This window comes from Nasonia vitripennis, chromosome 5 (assembly GCF_009193385.2).
Source record: "Nasonia vitripennis strain AsymCx chromosome 5, Nvit_psr_1.1, whole genome shotgun sequence".
Classification (NCBI taxonomy): Eukaryota; Metazoa; Arthropoda; class Insecta; order Hymenoptera; family Pteromalidae; genus Nasonia; species Nasonia vitripennis.
This window is the reverse complement of record NC_045761.1, coordinates 14,135,086-14,162,723: the sequence shown is the minus strand read 5'-3', so window position 1 is coordinate 14,162,723 and position 27,638 is coordinate 14,135,086. Positions and strand designations below refer to the sequence as shown.

Below are 27,638 nucleotides of genomic sequence, written 5' to 3'. Positions count from 1 at the left end.
ACCATTTTTTTCCGTGTAGACACGATGTTTACAGTGAACTTTGGCGTAATAAATGCATGTGTAATTCAATTAGACGGTGAAAAAACACATCGTCTTGATTAAAAATGGTTATTTCATTTTACTCCCCTCCATATTAGACAAATGGAAACTTACTTTCACTGGATCGAACTGAAATGGATAATAAAAAAAAAATTACAATAGCAACTTTCATTAAAATCACTTGAGCAGAGCGAGTATGGCTAATGAAGAAACCGCGCTGATTAGCATAATAAAGGTTAACGCGATGCAAAACAACATTCCACGAGCTGCTCACAGACGGTATATTATAAGCGTGTCATTACCTAACAATCGCTCGGAGTCGCGAATGAGCATGCGTGCGCCGATAAGAGCATCAGCTGTAAGTATACGAAAACGCGTTTCAATGGAGCGAGAACCTTAACTCTCTTATATTTGCGCAGCGACGACGCTGACAGACAGCCGGCCGCGACATTTATTGCTCGTATAAACGCTCGCGCGCGAGCTTTGCCCCCGCTGGGACGCACCGAGTGTTCGTAATTTCGTTCAAATGTCTTGTGTCCACTGCGCTCGTTGTGGTCGTATCTGTATAGGCGATTCGGCTTGTTCGGGCCTTAAAGATGGCACTTTGGCTTGTATAGATCGCGTAACGCTCGTGTCCGCTTACACCCCGGACAATCTTTATTGACTTTTCTTTGTGCCTTTGTTCGCTTCCTCGCCTGATATATCGTGCGGGCTCGCGCAGACCGAGGCGACAATCTCTGCCTTTTTAGGAGCAGCTCGCTGTACATAAAGAGAGATCGATCGCTCCATTGAACGCAGCAGATTCTTTGTGTAGCCATGAGCACGTGTTTAATTAGGTTAGAAGATAAGATTATAGTTTTGATTAACAATCGCTTTTTGTAGTAAAATTTAGAATCAAGCCAAAGTGCTGAGCTGCAGTGTCAGTTTTCCTTATTCGATTCGACGTGTCTCGTTTCTGTCCAGCTGCGACGACGAGACACGACATTAGTGCTCGTGTAATCGTGCCAGCGATAAACGACGATTTCTTCGTACCAACAACTTTTGACATGACTAATGGCACTGCGCCGAATTCCTTTTTTCTATCGGATAACGCATTATCGATAACGTAAATCTCCCTGTTTATACTCCCTGCCACGGATTGTCGGTACGTATCCGCTTATTTTATCATCGCAATACGCACTCGTTCTCCGCGTGTAAATCAAGCGTGTCCTCAGCGTGAGATTCGCGCGGGTAATCGCTAATAAACCTTGGAACGAAAGTTTAATAATTTTCTCCTCCTTGAAGGACAGGGCGGCGCTTTCGCAGTCGAGCGGGAATTTAAAGCCCTCAAAAACTCATCTCGATAAAAAGAAAAACTCGTCCCGCGCATTGTAATGCAGCTGCAGAGAGAGAGAGAGAGAGAGAGAGAGAGAGAGAGAGAGAGAGCGCCTCAAGGTGAGAGCGAAATCTGCACGTTTCGCACGTCCCTCCTCGAATCCTCGCGCAAGTGTGTTCCCACGTGCACAGCTACATATAATACCCCCCGTTCTTCCATCGCGGTAGCCCGCCACGTAGGTGTAGACTTATAATACTTATTGCGCGCTGAGCGCTGAATGTTAAACGCTACTCTGATCGGGGACTACCGCTACACATCCTTGATTAATTTCCATAAACATAAGGTGATGACTCGAGCAGATATTACACGCGAGCGTTATACGCTACACACGGGCAACTTTTGTGTGACTCACAATCTGTCCTCTCGCTCTTTCGAAGAAATGCCGACTCTCTCTCTCTCTCTCTCTCTCTCTCTCTCTCTCTCTCTCTCTCTCTCTCTCGTTCGCCATCTCATTATATTAATAGCCGGTTGTCGGCCGATTTTCCGATCGTCGCGCGATACTCTCCGCGAGAGCCAGAAGCCGGAATTTCGACGTAGGTGGAAATCACGCGTTTGCGCTTTCGAAAAAAAAAATCCGGCCCTGAGGATTTATCGGAAGATATGCGCATGTGTAATCGTCGTCGTATTGCGCTACGCGATATGCAGATACCGAAGCTCGTAATTGCCGAGACTTCTCCGAACGCGTGCATGCTATACGTGTTTTTGGCCGTTGGGCGGAACAACGAGAAGCGCGCGTTTGTTTATGTGTCGCGAATGCACGGTCATCGGATATAAAAGTACTGAAAGACTATAGATGGCGAGTGAAAAAAATTTACGAACACGCGGCGAGTCGGAAAGAAAGCTCGTCGCGCGCCGTCTAACGCGAGCGGGAGATTATAAAGACATTCCTCCTCGCCTCTGACTAAGACATTTTTTTTCTTTCTATTTCTCGGTATTGTGTCCAGTAGATTTAGATTCGGCTTCTTGTGTTGCCATTTTGATTATTAATTGTGCGCCTCTCTTTCCGGGAAATAAAATTTTGAAAATTATCCCAAGATGCATAAAAAACTTTATCCACGGACGAGCTTTTATCTTAAATAAATTCTCTTTGTTTGATAGTCTTTGAAACAAACGCAATAACCGCAACTTTATATAAGAACACGAGCTCCAAATCAAAAAGGAGATCTCCGATCCGCAGCAAGGAAAAGCTCGAGCCCGGTAAACGAAGTTAGTCGCAAAAGCTAGAGGAAATGCCGAGAGAAAAGTTCGAGACTCTGCCGCGCCGGGGATATTCGATGAAAAGGAGCCGCGTTATTCCCCTCTTCGTCTCTCGTCACTCTCTCTCTCTCGCAAGTCTCCCGCGCCGAGAGGGAGAGAGCCTGTTTTATACGCGCGCTCGCGACTCGCGCAGACTCTCGGTCTCCGCGCTCTGGGTTCTATTTTTTCCTTCGGATATCTGACTAACGCGAGCGGGCGCCTCGTCGTCTCTTCATTGCCGGAAAATTTGCTTTATACTTACATTCGCGCCGAAAGTTGTTGAAAAACGAATTTTCAACTGGTTCAAGTCTCATAGAGCCTGGGAAACGGCCCAAGATAATCCCTTAGAACTTATAAGGAGAGAGAATTTCCGAGTCAACACTCATGCTCGTCCCACAAATCAAGCGTCAATGCACCTGCTCAGCCGCCCGCATCTATACCTGTCTTATCTATTGTTGCCACCGACTATTTCCATCTCTCTTTCCGAATTTCTCGCGGCCCGCCCCCGACTATCTTTCCTCGTCTTTCACTCTTCTGTGCAGTCATCGCAGCGCAGAGAGTAATCGTTCGACCGACTTGACCGCAGGTATAGCCCTCCTGCCTGAAATAGCGCTCGGAGCAGGATGCATTTAGATGTTTGCATTGTTCTTTGTGTGTATTCACTTGTCCTTAACTTAGAGCGTTAATGAGCGATGCCAAGTGTGGGGTATAGTTACGCTCGTTACTGAAAGCCGTTTGTTTGTCTGCCAATTTTTTTATACGCCGTATACCCGCTATGGAGATTCTGCAATCGGGATGCGGGATGTATTAGCGGCAATAAATTTTAATGCGCATATAGCTACCTTGCCCACACTCGGCTATTGGGAAAAAATTCATGCTTTTGACCTACATTTGACGTATTCAAATTCAAAGCAACCGCGTATCGCTTGAGATCATCGACTATTTCTTGGCGCTCTTATGATTCATGGCTCTCTGCGCAGTGGGTACGCTAAACATTTTTTTCAATCCAACGAAAATTGACCGGAAATTTAGCGATACCCCGATCTAGAAATAGCCGCGAGTAGTACGGGTCACAGATGGAAAATCTCTCCGAGGCTTGCATCGCGTCTTGCCGGGAGAAATTTGACATCGCGACCAGACTATGCACATATTTCCCACAGTCCGACACACTATCCCTACGGGAGCAATGGAAGCCTGAGAGCGCGATCGGGGCCGAGCTCAGCCGAGTCGAGCCGAGCGCGCTTTCGCGTTATAGTCTGCTGCTGCTGCTTTTGAACCCGCGGGCCGCCGCCGCCGCCGCCGCCGCCGCGAGCGAGACAGCGGCTATAGCTAGCCGGCTATAGCTACCTACGTATATAGCTATATAGCGGGAGTAAGAGCGAGAGAGAGGGAGCGCGTGCAACGACGCCGCCGTCGCCGCCGCCGCAACCGACCGAGCGGACTCGGAGTCTCGAACTCAGTCCGCACTCGATAGCGGTGTGTCGAGCACTGCACACCCATATATTTATACACCTCCAGGCTCCAACTCCCTTGACTTTGCTGTTTCCGCGCAGAGAAACACAGACACACAAGTACTGCAGTTCGCTGGCTCGCGTGTGCTTTTGTTATTGTCGCCGATGCCGGTGCAGCAGCCGCCGCAGACTGTGTGACTCGGTGCAGAGGAATCTCGAGCCGGAAGAGGCAGCGCTGCCTCCCGAGCTCGATGACCGACTGACTGCAGCCGGGGCTGGACGCGCTACTGGACCACCAGCCGGTGAGTGCACCCACGCTCCTCTGTAGTATACGATCCTCGCGTGTACCTCTACACTGCTAGCGCGCTCGAAAAGCGAGTCGCCAGTCGCGTTTCGGAGCGGCGACTCCAAATGGAAAATCACGCCTCGGTGCAGCCTATATGCGCTGCCTGTGCGTGTGCGCGCTCCATAGAGAGCGAGCATTCTAACCTCTCTCCGGCGTGCATTTACACAGGCATCTCTCTCTCCCTCCCAAGGCCGAGAGCCGCTGTGCCTACTTTCACACACAGAGTCGCATCGTCGCTGCTCCGAAATCTCGCGCGCGCGTTCCCTTTTGCGAATTTTTTTTCGTAATACTCGTACGCCTGTTCTAGGCCTGTCTTTACTGAGTGTGTGCGCGAAACTGCGAGCGTGTGCAAGATCGTGTGGTAATGTATACACGGAGAGCGAGGCGCCGTTCCTATATGTGTGTGTATCGACTATCGGTGTTCACTATACATGCAGCGCTGTCTGCCTTTTCGATCGCCTCCCTTCTTTGGGCTTCGCTCGTGAATGCTGCCAGCTCTCCCTTTCGCCGGAGCATAGTCTGCTCTGCTGATGCTGTGTAGAGGCGAGATATTATATTTGCAGGGAATGTGATTTACTCTGCGTATATAGGGGAGGCTGGCGCTCGTCGATGGGGTTGCTTTCGAAGCTGAATTCTCGGAAGAGTAAGAGTACTTTTATAAGTCGCGAATTTCGCCTTGGAATCAATGCGATTGAAAAAATTAATTTAAACGAAATCGCAGAGCCGTCACGATATAGGAAAATTCTCGGGTAGAATCTGAACAGTCAACAGTTGCAGCAGCGCTCGCTGCGCTGTGCACCATTCCTCATTTTATCAAATTGATTGTTATTCTAATATTAGGCTTACATTTCGCTTCGCTCTTTTGTGCTGCTGCACATTGGTATGCGCTTCTCGTACAAGACTCTGTACACGCGTACGCAGATATGAATTTCCTGATTACAACGCGGTACAGCTCTCTCTCTCTCTCTCTCTCTCTCTCTCTCTCTCTCTCTCTCTCGAAACACACCGAAAAAATCGAACGCGTAAAATTCTTTTCTCGACAAAGAAAAAAGGAGTCGCGCTATCGATTCCGACCGAAGAAAGTATAAAGGGAGAAAAGAGACCCCCAAGGTCGCGGCACTCCCGCTATCTCACCTGCAATCCCATAAATCTGCGAGCCTCGCATGCGGCCCCGACGTACACACGTGCAATTACACGAAGCGGCGACGTCGAGAGCCACAAGCAGCTCGCGCACGCGGGGATGAAAGTCGTGCGCGGTGCCTAAAAGTTATTCGTCATACACTTGACTGATGACTCGCCGCGCTAGGAATTTTCTGGGTCAGAGCTGTACAGGCTGCTCTTATACACGCATCCTGTGCGCGCAGACTGTCTATAGGTGTTGCGCGAGTGCACACGTGCGATTCTCTCCGGACGATAAATATCTGACCTGGCCTGGCGCCCTTCTTGCGCGATTTATATATGTTGCTTGCTCGCGAGCAAGGGCTTTTATTTGCGAGGTAAGGTCGAGCGGGAGATTAGTCAATTTTAGTTTACGGCTTCTGGGAATGCACCGACGGAGTGCTTGGGCCTCGTTAAAGATGATTGATACAATCGCCTGCAATTCGTGCAACGCGTTAAATATGGAGTCGAAATTTTTGTATTCATTCAAAATGGGTTCGAGATACTGCTGTGAGTCTGTTTAATCGGACCAACGTAACTAATCACGCTTCGGATTGCTCTGGCTCTGCGCTGATATTTCGATTGCAGGAGATAAGTGCGCTTTATAAATAAAGTTCTGCGAAAGTGGTTAGAGACGACGCTGCGGAGAAGGAAATCTTATCCGCGAGAGATACTGCACTATTGAAACGTTGCTGCTAGCTAGTGTAGGATCTTTCAGTTAAATTTAGCACAGTTCAACCGGGAGTAAAATTTTTACCCGCATATTACGATATTTCAGTGCGAAGGAAAAAAAACTCGTGTGTATTAGATTACGGTGTAATCACAGGTATATTTCAAAACGTTGATCAACAGCGCAAACTGAACTAGATCGTTTCCAAACAACCCCGAATTAAAGCATGACAGGGCTTAATTGGGTCATTTACCCGAGCAGAGATCTCCAGTCGCGACTCGAGCGTCAGCTATATACGACATATACTCGGCTATATTATGTGGTTAAAGCCGTGCGCTATGATATATCTAAAGTATAACGATTCGCACGTGTGCAGTGCCAGGGCTTTACATGCATGAGTTCGCGCGCGCGCGCGCGCGCAGTTTTCTTCTTTTCTTTCCTGATCCTCAGCACCGTTCGTGCGAGCTAATGCACAATTCATATCACTTCTTCTCGGGTTACTTTTGACGCGGCTTTTTACACTTTTTCCTCCGTCTCTCGAACGCGCCCCGAAGCTCAAAAAATGCATTGTGCGGCATTGAGTGATTCGCAATTATTTCTGCTTTATATTGCCGCTCGCGGGTTCGCGCGCAAGTGCGTTCGAAGATTTCATGCGAGAGAAAAACAGCCGAGTGCGCTGTGTTATTATGCTCGTGTATACATTTATTTGTGCGAGCGCGTTACAAATTTTTATAGGCGCGCACTGCTCATTTTTCGAAAAAATGCGATCGTTAAAGCGGAATTTAATCATATACTTGCATTTGCATTTTAATTGCCAATATACCTTTCATCAGGGGTATGCCCGTAGTAAAGAAGTTGCTTGATTACGGCAATCAACGTTTTATCGCGCGCAGCCTCGAACACCTGGTCTTCCTAGTTTGCCTGGGATTTTAAGATCTTGAATTTCCCATAATTTGAGCGAGTGAAAACTCGACGAATTTATAAAATACCGAATATATCGCCTCCATAAAATCAAAAAAATCTCGAGGATCAACGTTGATTATACGTCAAAACATTTCATAAGCCATATAATGAGCGCCAACGTCGGCTTGTCCTACAATATTCGTTACATAAAGCCCATTACTTGGGTCATCGCGCGGTGTGCGTCTGTATGGCAAAGCCTAAAATCCGAAGAGGCACACGGAGGAACAGCAGAGCGGCGCAGCTGCTTGCGCGTTGAATCCACTTTGGAAACCTACTTTCATAACATTGCTCATAGAGAAATCTCGAGAGGACTTATCGAGCGACTTAATTTAGCGCGCGGCATTAGTTACGCAGTTTGTGCATAGGTATATATGTGTGTGTGTGTGTGTGTGTGTGTGTGTGTGTGTGTATGTACCCACGGCACCTTTCACTTTTTAACTTTTTTTCCCACCTGCATTGCGAGTATAACTGCGATTCAGCTAAGCGAAGAAAACATTGTACTAAAAGTTGTAGAACAGTGCGTTACACGGCAGTCATTTATGATTAGTTAACTCCTCAAGGTTCCATTCGGAGAATTATCATATATTTTTTCTATGGAGAGAGTGTTTCTGAAATCGCGCGTCGTCAGCTGTTTGAAAGCTTTTATAAATATACATCAGCAATTGATAAGTGTTCTGCATCTATAAAAGAAACCAACCTCATAACAATTCGTATATTTACGTAGCCTCTCTTAAAATTTTCAAAAAAATCAACACCGCACTGCCGCGGTTATTCTAAAATCTCGGATGAATGTTTTCAAAACATCGTTCGTTTTCACCCGGCGATCTTCGCAGCGCGCAATAAGTCAGCTATAATACGTATATCTCAGATCGTCGAACAAGTATGGGAGGTACATCCGAGACGCGCACGCAGCCGCGCGACTGCAATTACAATTCGCGCGATGCCACTCGATCCCGCAGTCGCACGTCGATTTTTACGTCGCGCCGTTAGATCAGCGCGATCGATCCTCTCGCGGATTATGCAACTCTCGCTCGTGAGCTCTAATTTATTCAGCGAGTTTTTTTTCTGCGCAGCTCTCTCTCTCGTCGACTCCATACGCGCGCGCAAGCCATGTAGTTCACGAAAACCGATCCGAGAGGTGACATTGAAAAAAATAATATGGATACGGTTTGCGTCAGACTTTTCTGCTCTATCGTGGGCCGATCGAGGCCTTTGAAAAGGTTTCGAAACGCTGCGCCGAGTGTGTATCATGCTATATTATTACAACAATGGCCTTTGCTAAGGTTAAGCGGCTCGCAGATAAGTGTAATTATCCGCGTATAATCGTTAAATCGGGTAAACTCTGTGTGCAGACGCCGCTTGAGTCGTCGTCGTCGAGATTAGACGCAGATATACAGAACTTTATCTATACGTTTCTTCTCTAAATCGTATAGCTATCTCACTTTTTCGCGCGCGGTGCGAGATATACAGCGGTAAATCCATCCGGTATTTTATATATATACGACTATATCGCTGAAAAAGGCGCCACGTTGATGATTGCAGAGTCAGGATTAGCCAGGCTGATAGTCCACTATCAATACATCCGCCCGCGATCTGATGTGGTCGTCTTAATCGAGGATTTTTTCGCTCGCGCATAGAAAACAAAGGAGTTACGGTCTTCAATCATCTGCATACACCGCCGTTGGTAATATGTCAGTAAGAAAAAAAAATCCGCAAACCAAGTGAGCGCGGTCACGTTTCGAGAGCACGGAATATGACCGCGTCGAGTAGCGTCTTAATCCGCTAATTGTTCTGGAAACTCCCGTGTAGTCGAGCATTGAGAGCCGCATAAATATGCATCGTAGTACGCCTGTTTCGTTGGCAGAACAGTAGTCGGCAGTCACACGGAAAAACGCGGCTATGAGAAAAAGAAGAAGTGGTTTCAGGTCGCTTTGAATACGGCGTTACCGTTAACGATTATGGCTGCCTCTCCGCCGCAGCCGAGCCGAGTGCGAGAACAAAGATATACACAAAGATTTTCGAAATCGCCGCGCGCGAGAAACGAGCATGCGCGGTTGAAAATTTGCATATCGTGCGCAGGACCGTCTCGACACGCGCGCACTTTTCGCACATAATTGGGCAGCGATTGACGCATTTCGAAAACGTCTTGTAATACGGTTTTCATGTTCAAGGCTGCTTTACACCGCCGTACTCGCGGAAGATCGGGTGCTAAAACCGTTCGCTGATTTTCTCGATACACCACTTAGCTGGCGTGCGCGCGGAGCGCGAGCTATTACGCGTAATTAGCTGTAGCTGCAGCTCTTTTTACTACGCTCGTCGCGTTGGCGATTTCGACCTTATGCAAGAATTATTATTTGCCTTAAGTCTATTAAGTTAATTGATTTCGATGTACGCTGCATTGTTACGTTTCATGCCCAACTTTTAAGACCGGCCTAATATGATCATTACTACTATAATATGTATGTAGCACGCTTGTAGTCTGCAAAAAGAATGGAAACGCGAAAACATGTTGTTTACGAATTTTACAATATTTCCATCAAAAGCATCCAGCTAAGACGGGATTGGCGTTTTACAGATTCCTTTCATCCCGCTTCTTTATTCAAAGTCTTTAAAAAGCTCTCTATAATGGATTTTCTCAGAAGGCTTTACTTTTATTGTCGTCGCCGCGTTAATCAGCATTATATCCTTTCTAGCGTTATCCGATAACGGAAAGCACAAATACGAAACCGTTTAATTAAACTCTTCGATAACTATAATATCTGCTATCAATATAATCTCAATTCTATACTAAAAAAATGAAAAACCCGTATTAGGTCACATCCTACTTATACTTGGCTGCGGTTGCAGATCCTGCTTATACAAAATCAAATGAAAAGTCAGACCGCTGCCGCTCGAAAGAAGCAGGAAGCCGCCGGTAAGTTGCCTATTTCACGCGATTCCTATCGACCTTAATTACCGGCAGTGCCGCGCCGCCGCGTCATCCTAATAATCGCGACCGGCCGTCGCTTCGTTGATTGACACAATCTCCGTTGTTTTCATGCATCTCGCGCTCGTCGCGTGGGGGGGGGGGGGATTCCTTCGCCGAAATTCCCTCGATTAAAGCGAGCATCTGCAGCTTCGAACTTCGAGCGGAAATGCCGAGCTAAGAATTGCCCCGAATCCGTGAATGCGTGAGTTTTATTTCGGTCCCGCGGCGCGAAAACACTGATGGAAGCTGCGCGCAATTGTGTTTTGTAAGCGACTGCGCGCGAGGTGTATTTGTTGTTCTTTCACCCGCGATCGGTTTGTACGAAACTCCTGCCCCAGAGCGCCCGGAGTTCATTGACGGGGGGTGTTTCTCGACGCGGCGATTTTGTTTACTCTGCGCTTGCTCTCGGCGCCGATGCATTTTTGGAAAAATATACACGGCTTTATTTGCGTTACGAAATAGTGGTGGGTGACGTGTTTGAAAAAATAATTCGATCGGAATAAAAGTTGATCATCTATGGCATCGAATAAAATGTAAAATTTATGCAACGAGATTGTGTAGTCTGTGTTAGATTAATTAGAACGCGATCGATATACGCTGGATGCTTAGGAAGGATCAAAAGAGTCGAAGAATTTTTTGCCCCAACCGTGATTAAGCGAATTGTACTGCACATTTGTGAATCCCGCGCCGGAGAAACAAACCGGATCGCTCTCCGCTCGATTTTTCAAAAAAAAATTCATTTCTTTCCACGAGCCGAGCTCCACAATGCACGCGTATTTTTAAACCAGGCTCTCTCTTTTTCTCGTCGGCTCGAAAAATCAACGTTCTATATACATCTTCGCGATATCCTCCTTTTTCACTGCCAGTGCTGGATAAACAGGCGCTATTGGATGATGCATGCGCGAAAAAAGCCCACAACACTCGAAAAAATTGGTTTTGCCGACTTCTAAAAATAGCGCCAGCCGGGCATATTAAAACCATAACGGATTTTCGGGTCAAGGTCCTTGACGGCGAGGCGTTGCCCAAGTGTGTACGCGCGAGATGGAAGAGAGACGAAGTTGCGCAACGACCGCATACTCCTCCTCATTAGTCGCATCGCGCGCTCGAACTTTGAGCAAAATATTTTCTCGATCCGCCAAAGGAACACAAGGCAGCCAGCCCGTATGGTGCTTTGAAGTTCGCGCGAAACTGATGTGGCGCGTATTCGCATACACACTTAAGTGGGGAATTCGCGCGGCGGCCGTTTGGAAACATCGTGGTTGAAAAATATTCCGTAGCTTTGTTGCAACTTTTGAGGTCTATTGTGACAGTCGCGCGGCGAGGAGTTGATTCGTTTTTTTTTGTAGCTCTTACCTCATTGCTTCGCTAAACGAAGTACGTACTATAGTAATGTCTTTTGGCATAATTGTCTCGGACCCGAGCGCTTTTATCTTCCGAGAGACGTAATATAAAAAAAAGAATAATTCGAATATCAATATACAATGTTTTCATTCAGACACACCTTCGTTGCGCGCAAAAAAATGCGCCTGAATCATATTCGCTCGGCAATTTAATCGGCTAATTTCGCCGACGTCACAGCCGACGAAATGGAAAACTTTGCACGCGGCGCACTTTTACCTGAACGCGCGGCTATCCTATCCGTTACGTGTATGCAGGGGTCAGTCCGTAAACCGAGCTCTCGCGGGAGGCCATCCGGGAAGTTAATCGTGAATTCCGGCGCGCGATAAGCCGTGCGAGCCTCCGTATATTTACGCATACTCGCACACGCACGAGTGTGTGTACCCGCAGAGAAAGTAATCGCATCGCGATTCGCCCGGAGAATGCGAGCGAGTTTTTCCATGTGTGTCTGTGTGGAATTGCGACACATGCATGTACGATGTAGCGACACACTGATGGGCTCAAACAGCAGAATGAAATTACGTCAAGTCGCGGAAGCTCCGGCGCTTTTTCGCTCGGCTGCGCCGCAGAAATTTCGTTTCGGATTGTACGAAAGCGAGACGTGTAATAAAAATAAAAACAATAAGTCTGTTGTAACGATGTATTGCGCTCTGCGAATATCGCGTTGCAAAATAAATCAGTCGCGCGATCGTGTCGTAACGATAAAAAATCGCGCGCAATACAACTTTCTATCACTTCCGATGCTATCGGCCGCGCGGCTTTTAATTACCGTTTGTCAAATCAAATATGCGCCTATCTCGATATACACACGTGCGCGAACCTCGAGTCGATCGACTGATCCGCTCCTGAATTAATTAAAAAAATTACGGAAAATATCTCCGTGTACACTGCACATCACCCCAAGTTCACGTATTATCTCGAGATTTTTTTCACGCGTGATATCACGAGCGGATAAAGTGTACGCGCATTGCATAACGTTTAAAGTCATCGGTCTGAAGAAAGCGTTCGCACTATAATTAGAGCGTTGCGAAATATAATCTCGATCTACTAGAGTTTCCGTTTTCAAAATTATCGATGATGATGCAATTATCACGCTCCGTACAGCGTGACGCAAATATTCGCAAATGCCTTTTGTTATACACACTTAATGTTTATCTCGATCTCAACATCCGCAAAACTCGCCGGTAGCCGGGTATTATGAAAAGTTTAATCTCGGCTGATAGCATTTTTTAATAAAAGTACAATCATGCACTCGAATAGGCTATCGCGCGATCTGTGTGTCTTCTATATACAAGCCGTATAAATTCATTATCAAGTCGACTCGCCGGGTGATAATAAATCCGCACAGATAGATTACATCAGATAAATGGCGAAAAAGGAGATTAATTTTTTTGAGTGCCGGTCTTTGGGTGTGTCACGTTATTGCCTCAAGAGTCCCGCGACGTTTCAAAACGCGTAATCGACAGAAGAAAAGTGGTACTGCGAACCTTTTCGATTTCAAACGAAAGCTCGTTTCGGGCCATGGGGAAGAAATTGAGAGTAACGATCTCCAATTATTATGGGTATAATCATCTTTGATTGTCGAAATTGAAACGTCTGCCACCGATCCAGACGGTGCTAAATATAATTTTTCAATTCGACTCGCATTTGCGAGAAAATAACACTCCGATCGTTCATCGAATAAGTCCTCAACTTATTTCGCACGTCTAATCGAGTGTTTATTATTCGATCCGGCCAATGGAAAAAATCTCGACACGTGGCGCGCGTGCGCAGTTCATATATGAATCAGAAGTGTATAAGGCGGAGCGGAAAGTTTGAACGAGAATAATGAAAACCTTATTGAAATGCCGGCTTACACAATCCGAGGCGCGCAGAAATAGATCGCGCGAGCTAATGCGCTTCTAATTAGATTCTCATTAGAGGCCTCGCTAACCCAATTAGAAGCTGCACTGCGCTGTGACTTCCAATTCATAAACATTAAATTACGAGCGCACGAGCTTCATAGACTCTGAGAATTTTCCGTAAAATCCCTTAGATGAATTTGAAAATTTGATATTAAAAAAAACTGTGCGTCACATCTTCCAAATCGAAGAATTCAATGGAGTAGCCCCCGAGGCCCGAAAGCGAGACAACAACAGCAATCTCCCGACCGGGTACATCAGCGCGACTGATTACGGTTCGTTAGAGAGACTCGTGCGAACCGAGACGCTGTGCCGCCGATGGTTTATCGAGCAAGCTCGCCGCAGGTAGTCCGAGCGAGCGCGCGTGTGGTCCTCAATGTAATACACTCACACACGCGCGCGGTCACTCCCGCGGGGTGATTTCGCGGCTCCTTCGGTCGCGCCGACGAAAATTGCCTCTCGGAGCGTGATGCAATCTTCTCCGATGCTGCACGTGTGTCCTGTTCTATCCGCGTCGCTGCATCGGATGCAGTGCTTGTATTAGTTTGAATTGAGCCAGAGAGTTGAATGTTTGCTTTCTCGCGGGCGCGGGAGGATTCTCGAGTAAACGATAGGTTCGAGCTCTGTTTATGCGGATCGAGCGCGTTATTTTCCAAGTTGCTGCACGCCCGTTATTTTCCACCTTTCGCAGTTTTTTTGCGGCTGTTTTTGTTTTTCTACCTGAAAATTAGAGCACACATTGAAACTGGAAACGAGCTTTCGCGTGACGTGCGATCGAAAAACTACTAATAATGAGTGACGTCAAAATAGAGTATCGCGGCGGCTTTTGAATTATCGCTCAGTACTAGTATTTCATTATCACACGCGTAACGTTGGGAAAACTATTAGCATGATGTCGAGGAGCTTGTTATTTTCCTCGTAGGCGAAAAAATTGCCACTATGTAGTGTAACGGGCATTTTTGAAGAAAGATAATTCGTTCCTAGTACACAGTAATGATCCTTTTATCTCGCGCACGAGCGCCTAACTCGCACTTTAGTGCCGAGAAACCGAGTGACGACAATGTACTATCGCTGGTGACAATAATTAGAAACGAAAAATATCGTAGCTCTTTTAAGTGACACAATTAACGCTATCGTATTAGATTGCCGTTTCTTCGAAAAAAAAAAAAATGAATGCAGAGTTCTGAAAAGAAAAACAGCATTGAGAAGTCTTCAAAGCAAACGATGACCGTCCGATTCTTTGAGAAACCTTCAATCGTTATCCCGATACACACACATGCAAGAGAGGTGCGATATTCGAATCTTCAATTTCGAAACAGCCCGGGAGCTATTCCCGCCGTCGATCTTCATCAATTCCAAGTCCAACGTCCGAGCAACAAAGGCAAATCGCTCGTTAAAAAGACAAAACGCAAAAAACCGCTCAGATTAAAATGGGACGCTCCGTAAAATGAGCGACAGAGTATAGACAGCAGCACAGCATCCCGGGCGTTATCGTCGTCGGAGGCGCGGCGCTCAATCAGCCGATATCCACGCTCGGCTCTTCTCATCGTTGCGCAACCCCCCACTAGGCGAGGAGAACGACCAATTTGTTGCGACGATGACGAGTTCCGATAAAGCCTCGGCGTCTCATCCTCGCACTCGGCGTGAAGAGAGCGAAGGCTATTAAAAGATCCACACGCACGTACGTCGTAGTTCGATCGTATCAGTGTCATCTCCGAGACGTCGAGTCGATGCGAGAGCAGAAGTTAAGGGTTGAACGGTCAGGAGTTGACGTTGCATCGCGAACGCTGCGCTTGTATTTATTAGGAGGCGGCGTATCGGATCCGATTGTATTTTTGCGACTGTATTTTTGTTTTTGTTTCTTTCTGTTTGCATTGATTCAGGCGCAAGGCGGTTTTGCGTTGGCCGAAAAATTACTGCGCTCCCTCTGCAACAGTAGTAAAATTAGACGGAACTAAAAGTAACGTTATAGATTTTCATTGCGCTCGAGCCGAATCGGATTTAGATCACTTGCTCATATGCCTCAAGATAAACGCATGCGCGCGGAGGCTGTATTAAAAAAAAAAAAATCCGCCTGCAACGAATGGATTGTTTGTCGTTATATATTTACTTTACATTGAATTATGTAGTTTCGCCTCGTAAATAAAACTTTCCTCGGGTTTTATTTTTATTAACCTAGTTTTCTATTTATACGCATCCTCTCTCACTTTCGCATGGAAGGCTGGACTCGAAGCAAAGAAGAAAGAATTGATGGTGGTTCGCTGTAGTCGGCAGATTCTCAATCTGAAAAACATTGCGTAAAACACGAAAACGGTACAGCATATTGTAAATACTGAATCGATCACTTTCAGGCTCACCACATAATAGAGTATACAGCTAGTGCACACGCGCAACAGCTCAAGAGCCAAAGAAAGTGTACAATTCTTCGGAAAATAACTGCACGCACGCGAGTAACAGTATACGCAGACTCGCGACTATATAGAAATAAATTGTGCCCGCAAAGCGTGTGTTTGCAAAGGAGCTCTCTCTCTCTCGCGTAACCCTATTAAATTTCTTTCTGAATCACACGCGTTTTCAAGCCGCACTACTGCAAGCATTATATTTGCTCAACGTAGCATTAAGTGTGTCAATGAGTCACACACACACACACACACGGACACACACGGACACATAAGAGGCAGCCTGTAATACACGCGCTCGTTGATTTTAAGAATATCGCTCGGCGCTATGCAAGTCCGCGTTAAATATCCTCATTACCAGCGACGTCCGAAAATTTCCTCTTCACAATCACGCGCATTTTCCATTACGCAAATCAAGGATCCCAATAAAAAACCGCAGCCGCAAACGGCTTCCAAGGAAAAGCAGTCTCCGCGTGCATAAACGGGTGTGTGCGATAAATTTCTCACGCGCGCGCGCGCAAGCCCACCTTCACCCGCCGCGTACATAGTATGCAAGAGGTCTGCTCGTCCTTTCGGGCCATTCGGCACGTTGCATTCCTTTCCCCCCGAAAAATCTGTGTCAAGCGGCTGTGGTACAAACCCGCGCGGATTCAAAGCCGAGAGAGGAAGAGATATTCTCGCCGAACGGCGAGGAAAAATCAACGAAATGGGTCAACCGCCGATCAGAGCCCACCTTCTTTTCCGTGAAACGAAACTGCAGCAGTATACACCCACGGCGAGAGTATACAGTGCACGCGCGCAGCGGATACACCCTGCGCTGCAGCAGGCATTAAACGCGTTGCGTACTGCACATGGCCTCGGCGCGTGGGATCGCTATGCACTTGACCGTAAACGGGAGGTTCGGAAAGAATCTGGTCTCGTCGGCTTTGCTCGAAAAGTCAACGATCACGGACACGCCGCGCGCGACCAGTTGTGCTGTACGCTTGAACAGTCGTATTAGCAGCTAGCCGACGAGTTTGCCGCTTGTTTTTCAGCTTATCGCCGCAGTTTTGCGGCGTCTTGGCATTACGAGAGCGAGCATTTAAAAATATACGTTTCGCGCACGCGCGAGCCTTTCGAATTCCGTTAGGTAACAATGTCAAGTCGTGGAGCACGAATATTGAATCGTGGCTGGTGAGGTAACATAATGAGACCAGCGATAAAAAAAGAGGAGTGTATAGGTATTTCCCGCCAAACGTAATTAGCACATTTATGTACCTACACGTATGGTCGCACGAAGCTCGTGACGGTATCACGCGACCGATGATAAATTCCAATAATTCGAGGAATGCGTGGTCGCGTCTGAGCGCGTTGTCTACCTTTAACACGCTTTTTTCACGGATGTCACGCTTTACAAATACGGCGTTTTTTTCGAAAAAGGCCGCGCTGTATACAGACAGGAGTAAGTAATTATATTCTTCACAGAGTAAGAAAGCGTCGTGCGAAGGAGACGATGTAATTAGCATTTATCTGGGCGCGAGTATCTGCGCGCGCATGACGAAACTTGTGTATGTGCTACAGCCCTGAGCCGCGAGATGACCGAAGAGCGTGCCGTTTCGTCACTCTCTGCGCTATACAGTTGTACACTTGCTCGCGCGAATGGAAGTGCACTTATACGTTTCCTCGCCTATTTGGTGCTTTTTGCAGTACAAGAGCGGTGCTCTCTTTGTATCGCGCGCGCGTTCCCCTTTTTCAGCGATATTTTGTAAATTATGACCTAACCGACGCTGCTGGGCAGTTGTAAGAGGGCAGTGGGTTTTCGGTCGACCAAACGCCATACGCATTGCATAAGCGAGTTCGCAGTAGTGCGTAGTTTTTATAACGCGATTGGAATTTTTTTCTTCGGAACGTAACGATCGATCGGGGGGATTTTTTTGGGTGATAAATTATTTTCAGGTATAATAAAGTAATTCATATAAGATATTTGCCTTTATGTAAGGGGATACACGCGGCTTCCGACTCGACAACGGATCGTATTGTTTTTTACATTCAGCAGCAGCAATATATCAGCCAGAGTTAGAAATCAAAGTAATTAACATGCAACGGCAGTGCGGATAATTTATAATTCGCTAATTGGGAAAAAACATCGGCTGCATTCGAAGCTCATTAATAATTACTGTCATCCCAATTTAAAGAACATTATAGCGCTTCCAAGTGAGTCACTCAAAATAAAAAGAAAATAATCCAACAGGCGGATAACAAGCCAGTAGGACGTGGATACAGCGCTGTAAGCTCGTTCGTTTTTAAAATTTGGCAATAATTGAAAGAGCGTCGCATCAGGATTTTCTGCTGTCTCGAGGGCGACAGTTTCTCGCTTCACTAAGTAAAAAATCCTACACGTGAATCGTTCGCGCGCGAGAGCTTATCCGATGTTTTTCAAAATCTCGACGAGGCGTTAAAGCATCGTGTAAACCGTTCTTTTTTCACGCGCAACCGACCTAAACTGGAGAATCAAACCTTATACATCTCGCGCGTTTCATGTGGACGTGGATTTGAAGCCTCGCGCGCGGCGAGCCTTAAAAAATGGAAAGCTCCTTAAGAGCTTGCTCTCTCGCGCCTCTCTTTCCCTATACCGAATCGCTCGCTCGTTTAGTGCAATTAGAGTATACTCTCTGCATTCCACGACGAGTTTGCGCAAACTCACGTGTGCGCACGTGATATATCATCTCTCTTTATCGCTCGCTCGTGTGTTTTTCGCCTTCGCTTTTTCTTTCTCTCTCGCTCTCGCATCTCCCGCGTATCGCACGTTTTTTCATTTTTTCTTTTAAAATATTTTCCTTAGCTTTTTGCGCGTCTCGATGCCATTACCTTCTTGCGCGATCATAATTCACGCACGGGCAAAAATAGTGCTTTTCTTATCATTACAGTTGCACACTTTGCAAATTTTTGAGTATCGTGCTGACGATGGATTATTGCAACTTCTGATGGATAAGCAGGATGCTCGAAATAGTTATAAGTTATAAACTTTCTTTGCTCGAAATAGAGACCTTAAAATGCTCAGATTTACGACTTTGGCAAGAGTTGACCATGAGTAAAATTCTATATAAGTGTTATCATAATTCATGCAAATTATGTGGCTTCAATAAATAATTCCTACAACTTCATCCGTATTTTCGATTCTTTGAGCCGAGATCCGAGGAATCGAGCAAAGCATTCAAGAAAAAATCGTGCACGTAAAATTCATCAATTGTCTGTTTAAACAGTGACATAAAAAATACTGCTACATCAATTTTTCTATCGATCCGCACTACATGAAAAAGAAAAATGGTTAGTTACAGTAACAAACCGCTTGGCAAAATACGCACCAACTATTTTTTTGGTTAACCTTACCAATAACTTGATAAATGTTACCAAAAAAGCAGGTAACTTACCAATTATTTTAACATACCTTACCAAAAAAATTGTTGGTGCGTATTTTGCCAAGCGGTTTCTTACTGTTACCAACCATTTTTTTCCGTGTATGAGCAGTCCGAATTCGCAAAATGTTCTCCGCTCCACATGCATAATTATACCCGCCCGGATTCTCATAATACACCTGTTAGCGTGCGTGGACACCGGCTGGCCGTTGGCCATGCGACTATGTACCTCGCGACGCTGCGATCGCTCATCTTTTCGCGACAGCGAAGAGAACGAATCGGCTCTCCTCCGCGGCTTTCCGGCGGCACATCTCGGATTTTGTTTGTCGCCAAACGCACTCCGATAACAAACCGCACGCGCAAAGTCCAAGGATTGTTAGCGAGCTTTATTTTTAAATTTCCCCCCGCGCTCCGCGTTGCATTGTGCGCTCGACGCCGCTTGGTTTCATTTTAATAATAACACTCGCGCGCACGGAAAGAGAACGAGTCTTAGGAGAAGAAGGAAGAGAAGAACAACGTATGAGGCAGTTTTATATTTGAGCCTGTTTTTTTCCGGTGATCTCAAAATTCGTCGGTGATTCTATTAGGCTCTGCATTGAAGCGTGAAATCGTTATCGACTCGAATACGCTATTTATTTTCGATGGCGTACGCAAGTTGCCCCCGCCGCGGAAACAAATGCGCCGGTATAACACGAGGATTAGCGCTCTTGTACTTCACACATGAATTTTCAAATCGGCACGCGATACTGCGCCGATCGAAGCAATCGTTTCTAAACACTCGAGCTTGCACGAGGTGTGTAAAGCCCCGAGCGAGTTGCTCCTTCCTGTCGCGGAGCGTCGACACCGCGAGTGCACAAAAATTATCTAATGAAAATAAGTGAAACGAGCAGAGCTTATCGCCGCGGCTCTCGCACTGCAGGTGTTAGTCGTCGCGATTTTATATCGCGAGGAAGCCCATAGCCAGGAGGAAAAAGTCGAGGACTGGCCGAGCGCCAAACTTAATTTTCAACGGCGACGGCGTCTTTGAGCGAAACTAGCGCGATTCTGACATCATGCTTCCGCGATTCTTTTACTCACTTAGGGTACACCTATATGCGGCTGTATACTTCACGTGCGGTAACTCGTGCACACGCGATACGCGAGCTCGTTACGGCTCGTTAACCGATGCCGATTAGGGAAAGGCCGTTTACGCAATCTTTTGTGATCGATCGATTCGGCACTGAAGGTATGTCGATGATTTAATCGCGAGTGTATGTCTAAAGGCACATAGCAAAGTTCTGATTAACGCGGTGACGGTTCGCCGGGTAATCGATGATGAATTGATTGTGTCTGCTGATATGACACTCTGATGCAGTTAGCGTAAATGTTTGCCCGACGATGGGGTTTTCGTGAGTTCTTGCGAATATGCATTTAACCGTGACTTTTGTATTTCTGTTTCAGGTGAGTTTGCGCAGACATGGCATTGTCCCGAAGCTCCTTACAATCCCGTGAGTTGAAAAGTTTGTGCCACTTTCTTGCTTCCGAGATTAACGTCGGTCCTGAACAAACAGGGAACAAAAAGCTGTGCGCGTGCAAACAATGACCGGCGGCTCATAATATTATACACAGCGCTAGTTTCAAAGTGTGAGTACACTCGCGATGATGGCAGCGATAATACAATTGACTTGAACAAAGGTCGAGGATAGAGTCGTATACAGCAGTGGTATCGGCGGTGATATACACATACACTTGTCGTTCGCATGCTCATATGTGTGCGTGTGCGTGTGTGTATACACGATGATGCAATGTTGTATACACTCCGCGCGGTATCATCACGCGCTGGGGAGCGAGATCTAAATATAGGAGTCGTCTTAGCGTTGAGCGAATATAAATTTGACGGGCTATTTTTGACGGAGAGAATAAAGAGTCGTGTCACTGCCTCGTATAACGAGATAATGCCTCTGTGATTGCGCGCAGGAAGTCGCATCTTCGGCGTTCGAGAAGCCGTACTCCTATATTCTATTTGGCATGATCTCCCCGCAGAGTTCACGTACAGCGATCGTGTGTATGCCGTCGCTCGATGCGGACTATTTCCTTTGTCGCGAGAGAACACGCGGCGCACTCGCTCATACTTTCATATACATCACGCGGAGGCCTTGACAAATTCGACGGCGAAATTTGTTTGGATGACTCAGCCTCGAGGACGGTGTATTTTTCGGCGTTTGCGTAAGAACAAATCTGGTATTTAGTAGGTGTCACTCTCTCGCGGATCTTTGATTCATGAGTGTACCGCGATAAGCGAATCGGCCGCGTGATTCGTCGAAGCTTAAATTCTCATTAAATTCGGCATAATGTCAACGGCGGCGCGTTTCCCCAATCTGAGGTGCACGGACTTTTCTATTCTCGCGAGAGCGAGCTCCGCAGTTGTTCAAACAGCTCGTGCACACCAACGAACGTAAATATGCGCGAGCAACAATTAAACGCCGCGTCGAGGACAATTTCTTTTCCATACGGATTCGCTCGGACGCGATAAATATTTATTGCGCATTATACGCGCAAAAAGCGCTGGCTTTCCATCTACATAACGACGCTGCGAAGTCAATAAACTGCGATGAGCGTATAGCCCGGTGCTCTCCAATCTGTCATTTGCGAGAAGTCATTTATCACTGAGAGAAAAGAATCCTTGTCGCAAAGGATTCGCGACTTAACCACAGCTTATTTTTCATGTATTTGCTGCAAGCGAAAATTTCTTCATAGTAAGAGAAGAATTCTTAACTATTAAGGATTTTTGAGCGATTGTGGCGCACTGTCGGTAAAGGCTTATCGACCGAGTGCAGCAACAGCGCAACTCGTCGGCACGCGACTACGCGAGGCGTCGAAATGTGTCGGTTGCAATCGAAGACCCGTACATACGTTTATACTATTTCACGCGTGATACTTATGCTTTCTTTACGTACCCGGAAGAAAGCATAGAGATGCACAACATTTAAAATATCGTAGGGCTTGTTCGACGAAGTCGAAGATTCTGTATGCATAAATACTGTTGTGATTGTTTCATGCACACAGAAAAACGGGGGGGGGGGGAATGTGTAAGGTTATATTCGTATGATACCTATCGTGTTATCATTCGAATATATTTTGCAAAAAGTTTTGCAAAAAATCTTTCAACATCGAATAGTCTCATAGTGATTTTGCGTCGACGGAAAGAAAGTTACGAAAATTCAAAAATCTGAAAACCTAACTGTTAAGACGCTTGGATTTGTCCATATTTTAATCCAATTTTCTCAACAGTTAAGAATTCGTCTTTGTGTCAAGGATTCTTTTCTCTCAGTGTAGAAGAAACCCCTCGATCTACGCACGCGATCCGCTTCTCCGTAAAACCGCAAGAGATCGAGGATATAACACGACAACAAAAGCCCCGCAACCGTTCGAGGCCGCGTGGATTTTCGGCCAGCAGTATCATCGTCATCGCTACCGGTATAGGAAGACAAATGGAAAAGGAAAAAGAGCACCGATGCCGCGATTTGTATTCTCGCGCCGCTGCTACGCGGTATAGACTCGCGAACGTGAATCGAATATCTAGGCGATCAGCTTCCTTTTGTGATGGGGGACTTTCGGGGGGCCTAAATCGTCGCTTTTGTATAACACGCACATCGGGCATATCATGAGATTTCTTTCTGGAAAAGCGTCGGACAAATAGCAGTGCGATTATCCTCGCGCATAATGTATGCATATAGACAGCATTAGACTGCACCTATTCTTCCACGAAGTGTTTGCCACGGCTTTTCTTTGTCGCCACGCGCAACCGTGATTCAACATTGGCCGTTGATGATTCCGACACTAAAATCGAAACAAAAACTACAACTCGTTACTTTGTACTCACCTGTGCGATGCGCACATACTGTAAGCCGGATAGCGAGCGCGTTTACGGATTCTCACGTAGGCCCGCGAGCCACCCGCGCGGTTTTATCATCGATTTAAAGTCCCGATGATACCCGCCGGCAATTTTCGGCCGGCCGCGCGTCACTGCCCGGAAGTTCTATTTTCGCGGCCGGAGAAAGAAAGAGCGCAAGTGTGCATTGTCTCTCTCCCGCGCGCGACTTGCTGCGGAACTTTCCAATGTCGATCCGGAATGCGACGAATGTGCATTGTTCACCGCGTCTATATACGGGCGCGCGTATTGTAACAGCTCCGCGTTTAGGCGATAAATTTTCTTGATGCGCGCCAAATAAGTTCGGCTCTATATTTGTATACGCGCTATTCTAAGATTGACGATTTTCCCCAAAGCGTCGACATATAAGAGTATGGATATATACTTAGGCGCAAAAGACGTCAGGAGCTGGGTCGCGCACGCCTCATGACTAAAAAACAAATCGACGGTAAGCCCGCAGGTATATCCCTGCATAACACACACGCACGTCTCGTTCTGGCTCGCGCGAATCCCAGTTAGCAGTCGTCAGTCCGATCGAGCGCCAGAATCCCGATATTCCATTCTATCGACGCGACAAAAGAGCCCCGGCTTCCGGGTGGAAGGACCTTGTCGCGAGAACGTTCCGCGTCGCTCGTCATTCGGGACGGCGAAGACGCGAAAAAGCCCGTGCTCGATATGCCGCACGCAAGCTTTATTTTTCCTCCTTTTCGTGAAAACTCTCGCGCCGCTAAGCATCGCGGAAGTGGCCCACTGGATATAATACGTGTTACGAGTGCCGAGGATAAACATCGCTCCGGAAAACATTCGCGCGTGTTTTTAAAGCGCGCGGTGACCGCGCGCACGGCTTCGCGCGTTTGGGAAACCATAACACTCGCCAGAGACGCGTATTGAGGGAAGTGTTATTCACAGTGACTAAGCTCCCTACAAACTGCAGAGCATCGTTCTCTAGTAATACGCCAATGGAATCGATAAGAGTCGCGACAAGGAAGCGAAGCGAAAGCATAATAAGCTGAATCAACGGGCGCGGCCGACGAAAACATTAACGCAGCCCGAGATGATATCGGAGCGAAACGGAAACTGTTATTCACCGCTCGCGAAAATCTTGAGCGAGCATCAGACCACCAGCGAATCGACGTCGCAGTAGTGTGTTATTGTTTTGCCCCCCGCGTCCAAGTATAAGCGATGTCGCAAACTCTTCGTTATCGCGGCGCTCGGGCGAGAGCAAGTTGAGGCTTGTGCAAGTGACCCAAACTTCGACCCACATATAACGCACTTACGCGTTCGCGTGTGCATACTTTCTCCGGGCGCGCGCGCGCGCGTGGGACAGAAATAGCGTTATTTCCGCGCGAGCGGCTTTTCTCCGAGCGGGATGCGTGAAATTGTACGGCACATAATGCGTATAACGATATGATTGTCTCGTTCTCTTTTCGCGATATACTTTTGCTTTCTCTCGCCCGCGCGACCTCTCGTTTCTGGAACGACGCGATCCAGATCGCGCATCGTTATATTCGGCGGGGAACGCTAGATTTGAAAAGTCGCGCGAGGTATAATATACGAGCTGCATTGCGAGGTCTTTACATAAGCGCGATCGCAACCGACGCTCAATTTTTTTCTTTCTCTAAAATTACTGAAATTGCGCATGTACACGTACATGCGCAATTTGACTGTCAACTGCTGGATGAGTTGCTCAAACCGGGGACTTTTTTCTAACGCCGCTTTTACGAAACGGCGAATCCGCACAAAAAGTCAACGTGCGCGCTCTGCATACGCCGGTTTTCACTTATGCAACTCGCGATTCGACAGCAGGTTATAACTGCAGGAGATGTCTGATTCAAACCGCGAGGTATCCATCGAAATCCTGGGTCACACAGTCGGTTATGATTCGCAACCGCGTAATAAAAACACCGTTACACTCATCTTCGCATAATCTCCTGTCAAAAAAAAACACCGCGAACCATACGTGCCAAACCCAGCTGTCGCGTTATATTTACGAGCCGAAATTCTGCGCGATGATACCGGAAGATCCTTATAGCGATCGGTTCCGAGGATACGGCCCTGACGGCTCGACTCACGTTTTTTCTTCTTCTCGCCCGGCGCGCGGCTACGTTAATTGCGATGACGTATATGCACGCACATTTTACGCGGACTCTCAGAATTTCAAGAGTCAACACAAAACATTCGTTTAGCGCATACCCGATGAGCCGCGGCGTCGTCGTCGTCTTCCGAGCCGCAGGTGTACGTAATACATTCACGTCTCGCCTGGGAGAAACAAAGTACTGGATATAAGCCTATATATAATAGCGTATTACGTGTCGGCTAGCGCGGAAATAGTCGTAGTTTCACGCGGAGAGCGAGTGTGTGTAGCGAGCGGCTTCATTCAAATATATTCAGATTTATTAACGCGGCGCTCGCGATATGGGTTGATCGTTAGAGGAGCTGCTGGGAGGATTATTATTCCATCGGGTTTTTTTCTTCATTTTCGATAATCGACGAGCCGCCGTCGCCGGCGCGTTTCTCGGAACCGATCGAGATGTTTTTGCTCCAATTATGTACGGCTCGGGCGTGAATTGTGCTATGTGGTTTGTCATGCGATAAACTGCGTCAATAAAAATTCGATTTCAAAAGACTGCATGCGCGAAGTATCTCCGAGAATGTAGGCGCGAAAATACAACGTTAACATTTGCATAAATAATGTCGCGATCGTCGTTTTTTCGTCTCCTCTCCTGAGGAGATCTCGATGAAATGGGTCAAAGACTGAGTGCTTACATAAGTATTAATCAGCGCACGACGTAAACAATAGCCACCGGAGATTTTTCAAGCGGGATTAGCGCGCAAAAGATAAACAAACATGAGCCTCGAGACAAAAAGTGACATAGGTCGCGCCGCCAGCTCCGGCGCGCGGTGTGCGTGCAGTTTCGTAACACCCGGATTAAAGCGTCGGATGAATCCCCGCTGTTGGCCGTCTCCCAGACTGGTCATCGCCGATCGAAGGGGACGATATAGCCGCGAAAAAAGAGTGACTCAATGCGCGCGCGCCTTTTTCCAATATACGACGATGTCCGACCGCCTAGGAGATCGAGACGCGCGAAAGCGATCGACGCCTTGAAAATTTATAAATCGCGCGCGCGCACAAGCTCGCGTGCCGCGCACGCGTTGCCACATTCGGGTCAGGTCGAAATTGGTAATTGCGGTCCCGCCGCCTCTCTTTCTCGCGAGCACATATGAAAATCTGGGACAAGCCTTCGGCGCGATTGTTTTTCCAAGCCGTCGCGCGATCGAGGCAAGGATGGTCTCTCTCTCTCTCTCTCTCTCTCTCTCTCTCTCCGGAAGAACATCGCCTTGAGCGCTATATTAGGACCTTAGGACCTTCTCCACCGAGATCGGCCTGCGTGCGTTTGATTGACGAGCGCAGCTTTTCGAGTGACATGGATTTTCACGTGTTTTCGTTGGATCCGCGACTGATCGATTGTGCATCAGCCGAAGGCTTCACGTTCGGTTAAGCGTGTAAACACACGAAAGCTCAGTGAATCGCTGATTTATATCGAGGAAAGTTTACCGTTTTCGGCCTGGGATAAATTGAAATCAGTTCAACGAGCTGCGTTTTGTGAATGAGGCGACACGCTTTAACGATTTCCTCCTGCTTTGGGAAGCCCGCGTTCATCGATATTCAGTCCTCCGCGGCTGAGCCTTTTTGCCGCCTCACGCCTACTTTGAAATTGAGAAAAAATTTTCCTGAACGTCGCCGAGGTTTAAAAATAGCGCGCGAGAATGCTAATAAATCCCTAGCCAAGAAAAGATTCGCTTGTTATAGGCGTATATGCAGATAATAGTTGTCTCTCGCATGAATTATCATTGTTTTCTTACAATTCCATCAGCAGCGGCGTGTCTGAATTACGGCCGTCTATATTGCAACTCGTCGCGCGATTATACAGACGGCTCGAGTAAAAAAAAACAATATCGTTGCATCAACGCCTCCGTGGATTCTTTTATTACAACGACACTCGAGTGTATACCCACGTCTGGAGAATTCAATGTACACGGAAATTTAAAACAATAAAATTCCATTTCTTACGAAAGAAGCCAGCATTAATTTTTTCCTTTTTTTTCAACGAGACTCAATGACACATCCATTTAAGGTGCGCCAGTTCTCTTTATCTCCCGACGCTGCCTATATGTATACGTCGATAGGTGTACATATATATAGTACATATATACCGCACGACTCTCGCAGTAGTGGAACACGAGCGGGCGCGGATAACCGACAGCCTTGTGAACGTTCGCGAGTTACGGCACAGCGGCCGCTTTTCACTCCCGCTACACAGGCATCAGCGGCAAATGGATTTTTAATTGACGTTTATGGATAAAAAATCGAGAGGAAGCCGGCGCAGCGGCAAAGCGGGGAGTCACCTCGCGTTTTGGCTTGCGGTCG

General features: G+C 47.0%; 1 protein-coding gene across 2 annotated transcripts in view; it reads left to right on the top strand.

Moving 5' to 3' along the window:
- Nucleotides 1-4,099: 4,099 nt before the first annotated feature.
- Nucleotides 4,100-27,638, top strand: part of LOC100118347 (muscarinic acetylcholine receptor M5) — a 43,754-nt gene continuing 20,215 nt past the window's right edge. Inside the window, exons 1-2 of one of the 2 annotated variants that reach the window (XM_008213507.3) lie at nt 4,100-4,403; nt 20,740-20,786. The gene's annotated coding sequence lies outside the window, so the exon portion shown is untranslated. The remainder of the gene's footprint in view (nt 4,404-20,739; nt 20,787-27,638) is intronic. The other variant, XM_008213496.3, reaches the window with a different exon arrangement.